Source organism: Marmota marmota, unplaced genomic scaffold (assembly GCF_001458135.2).
Source record: "Marmota marmota marmota unplaced genomic scaffold, marMar, whole genome shotgun sequence".
In the NCBI taxonomy this organism is placed as follows: domain Eukaryota; kingdom Metazoa; phylum Chordata; class Mammalia; order Rodentia; family Sciuridae; genus Marmota; species Marmota marmota.
This window is the reverse complement of record NW_025999960.1, coordinates 13,475,077-13,479,541: the sequence shown is the minus strand read 5'-3', so window position 1 is coordinate 13,479,541 and position 4,465 is coordinate 13,475,077. Positions and strand designations below refer to the sequence as shown.

At 42.1% G+C, this 4,465-nt stretch overlaps 1 long non-coding RNA gene across 1 annotated transcript in view; it reads left to right on the top strand.

The window, feature by feature from the left end:
- The window catches only part of LOC125616649, a 27,902-nt gene extending 26,810 nt beyond the window's left edge, over window positions 1-1,092 (top strand). Inside the window, exon 3 of the long non-coding RNA XR_007347383.1 lies at window positions 613-1,092. This is a non-coding gene — a long non-coding RNA (uncharacterized LOC125616649). The remainder of the gene's footprint in view (window positions 1-612) is intronic.
- The last annotated feature ends 3,373 nt before the right edge of the window (window positions 1,093-4,465 follow it).

Genomic DNA, 4,465 nt, shown 5'->3' with positions numbered 1-4,465 from the left:
CCCCCACCTCTCTCTCTCTGTCTCTCCTGCTCTCTGCTTAACCCTCTATAATAAAGTTATCTTGCATGGCTCTTGGTGTCTGACTTTAAAATTTCTTTTATCAGAACATAAGAACCAAGCTTTAGCGTTTCACTCCCTGTTTTCCTGTGACACCAGCAATTTATTTTCCATATTTGGGGAAAAAGTACCTAAGCTAATTTAGCTCTTCATCTATCACTTTCAAGCCAAAGCCCCTTTGTTTTCATTCAGGTGCTTTGACTATGGGGTTCCACCTAGGTCCAGTAGAGACCACCGTGGTAACTCTATGTGCACTCTCCTAATAATAATTTGGAATTATCTAATAATTTGCTAGCAACCCCTTCAAAGTCCCTTCCAACCTGTGCAGTGAGGCATTTGCTTCTGATGCCAGCAAAGTTGGTTCCAGCTTTGGTTGAATGACAGACTGTCAAAATTCCTGGTCATTCAAGGCCAAACCACTTAGGAGGACAGACGCTGGTTAAGCCATCTAGTCACCATTTATGTGTTTTGGGGGTGTTGGTGTTTTAGGGAACAGTGGAACTAGAGCAGCACCCTAACTACACTCAGATCTATTTCTCGGTTTTCTTTTCCAAGGTTGGTCCTTAATACCTGGGACTTTTTAATTGATGAATTCATATAAAAGAGGCTGAAGAAAGTGGAAGAAACTCCTGCTTGTCCCCAGAAGATTGAAGGAATTGCCAAGGAGGGAGATGCAGAACAAAACCACCAGGCCCTGTAATGCCAGATTCGTGGGACCCCAATAGACCTCCAGGAGCTGAATCCGATGCAATCACACAAGAGTCTTTATTGCAAGCTTTATTGAGCCTGGACTCACAACCATTCCGGATGCAGCGGTCCCAGGGAATGAGTCCTGGTCCTTTGTTCAGTGAGATTTTATAGGTTTGGGGGGGATACTCTAAGGGTCACAACATGTCACAGCAAATCATTTCACACCGCAGGAAAGTCAAACGACAACTCCTAACATTGATTAGCACATTCACTGGCGGGAACAAGTTGGGTAGGGGTGATTGGTTAGTACAAGAGGGGGATTCCTTTGAACTGATTGGTTTAAGCCACGAGGGGAGTATGTGCTGAACTACATAGTTTCCCAACATGTTATCAACCATCATAAACTACTTGGGGGTCATCTGGCATCCCAGGTATTTTTCCTGTCTCATGCCGATTGGTGGTTGCTAGGGGTTGCTATAGGTCCTCACCTAGCCTAACTGAGTCAGGGACACCTGGCACCGCAGATCTCTACTGTTATTTGCAGACAAACAACTCAGCAGGGTGGGTATATGCCTAGGAGTACTCTGTGGGTTTTTCCAAGGACAAGGGTCACTCCCCTTTCCTTGGACAGGCTTTGCTCTGAGGTAGAGGCTGGTTTCTCAAAAATGGAGTCACATCAGTTTCTCATCCCCCCCTTTGTCTGGAAACTTGGGGACCAATCATGGTTCCCTCAGTTGGAGGTTTATTTGGGCAGGCCCTACATCTTGGTAAACAGTCACCCTCAGGGGACAGTCTTCACTTCCCAGACTCACTCAAAATTGACCTCCTAGATCCGACCTGACTCAATTTACCTATTTACACTGACTGTCTATCTATTTCTGGCTTCAGCCCCAAGCCAGCTGTAGACCATATTATGCTCATATCCACTGAGTGCTGCCCATGGTCCTTCTTGCTTTTTCCTCCCACCTTCCCTTTCTCCCCCTTCCCCTTCCTTCATTCCTTTCCTCCTTTTCATAAAATCAAAACAAAAACTATTGGATAAATTAGTTTATGTTTACAGTATCTACATATAACTTCAATTACAAGGAAAATCAAGTAGTTAGGAGATTAACTAAGTTAGGATGTTCCAATTCTTTTATGGGAAGAATCACTGTGTGAATAGCATTTTTTTTTTTTGCTAAATTAGAAAGAAATGATATGGTTATGATCCATCTGTAGGAATCAGGTTATTTGCATTTGCAGAAAATCAGGGAGGCAAATTTGGAGGAGCAATTAAGAGCCACCTAGAACCTCTTCTATATGCCCGACTGCCTTCTCTGGACAGTAGGCGGTGGCAGATTTGGAAAACTAGGACTGGGAAAAAATCCAGAGCATAAATACCCTAAGAACACCAGACCAGGAGTTTCAAAGGCAAATAATGATTGTGGGACCAGATAGGAGATGTCAATGAGTAAATGTCCAGTAACTATTCTTGGTAACTATATTCATTTTGCATATTAAACATGGAAGATTAGTCCTCACTTCTTCCAAGAATTGTATTTTTTTCCTGAAATTCTTTTTTTTTTGTTTTTAAAGACAGAGAGAGAGAGAGAGAGAGAGAGAGAGAATTTTAATATTTATTTTTTAGTTTTCGGCAGACACAACATCTTTGTTTGTATGTGGTGCTAAGGATTGAACCCGGGCCGCACGCATGCCAGGTGAGCGCGCTACCGCTTGAGCCACTCTTGAAATTCTTAAAGCTCTCATTATATCTCTTCTTTGGCCACTTCTTATATATACATGGGAAAAGAAAAATGCTTCTCTACTATAAGGAAGAAACAGAAATGAGAGCATGGTGGTAGTAAGTGAAAATATATAATCATCTTTAGTGTTGGAGACAATAGGGGAAGGTGAGGATTGTGGAAAACTGGAGAATGCATGTGCCAATTAAGTGGACAGTAGCCATTCTCTTTCAGCAGATTACTTCTTGAGGAAGTATTGATACTGGTGTGGGGGGGAAACCTAATTATACCCTTTAGTTTCACTTGTTCTTTTTTTTTTTTTTTTAAAGAGAGAGAGAATTTTTTTAATATTTATTTTTTAGTTTTTTTCAGCGGACACAACATCTCTGTTTGTATGTGGTGCTGAGGATCGAACCCAGGCCGCACACATACCAGACGAGCGTGCTACCGCTTGAGCCACATCCCCAGCCCTCACTTGTTCTTAGTTGACTTAGAAATCACTAATTTTGGAGGCCAAACAGCTGGACAAGGCATTATTAGTCTCTCACTGACCTTGCTGTAGATAATACCTCCGGCATGTGGTTCATGATAATAATGTTTGCGTAAGTACTAACTTAGGAACTTTAGGACTTGAAGACTGCTTTTGCTGAAAACACTGACTCTTCATTTGGACCTGCTGATGTCTGATAGGAATGGGATAAAAAGGAATCTCTGCCTTCACATTCTGTCTCCTTTGTGCCTATGATGGGTTGGAGTCTACTCAGCTCTTCATGTGGACATGTTGGACATTTGAGAAATGTTTTGTCCAAAACTATAATATAGAGATAATTGGTCCTAGACTTGTTTAGTCTCTCTCTCCTCCCTCTAGGGCTAAAGACACCTACCAACAGCCATTATTGGAAGTATAAGACCATGAAAGGAGTGAAAAGAGGTGGCACTTGAGTTTCTGGAATGTCTCCACCTATCCCCAGAAAAGACAAGAGGATTCCTCCCATGCATCAGCCTTTCTCTCTCCCTCATCATTCCTGCATCTGTGGGATGAGCTTCTGAACCTAGGTTTTGTAACAATACGTCTTCAATACTGTCAGATATTCCAATATTTCAGAAGAAAAAGCTGGATATATAGATTTTATGAACTATATCCTGATTTTTAAATATTGGTGCAACACACACACACAAACACACACACACACAAACACCACACGGGTAAAATCAAACAGCTTTGTGGCTTTGCACTTATTGGGTTACACTTCGAGCTAGACAGTAAAGGTGTCCAATTTAAGCAAATATTTGGGAATCAGGGACCACATAGCATCAGATCAAAGTGGGGCAGTGGGTAGAAGACAGGCAGGTAGTGAGGTGCAGAGGCTATAAAAGGGGGAGCAGTGGAGAAATCTGAACCCATCTTTGCCTCAGGAACAGGCTTTTTCTTCTAGCTGGAAGAAAACAAGCAATGGTTTCCCGGGCAACGTCCGGTCTGGCACAGTCTGGAAGCTCACGTGTTTTGGCAATGCTGCATTATTTCTTGATGGGCAGGTTTTGGCACGATTCCCCAGAGACTGCCAATCCAGGAATGGGAGCGGAGATGGTCTCAACTCCCTATTGCAGCACATTTCAACCCTTCTTTTAAGTGCAAAGAGTTCTTAATGAGTTCTCCTGGTCTTTATGTTTGTAACATCTTGGAATCAGGTTCTCAAAACCTAAATGCCTCATAAGTATCTTTTAGGTGTTGTTTATATTTTATCTATGGTGCTTATGGTGGATGAATATAGATAATTGGATACTTGTAACACCAATATATTGATACAATAATTGATCTGAGTGGCTGCTTTCAGGTAGATGCTCAGGTTTATATAGATTACTCCTCAAAGACAAATTTAAAGATATCTGTTTCCTGGCTGGGGTTGTGGCTCAGTGGTAGCACTCGCCTAGCATGTATGAGGCCCTGGGTTCGATCCTCAGACCACATAAAAATAAAGAAACAAAATAAAGGTATA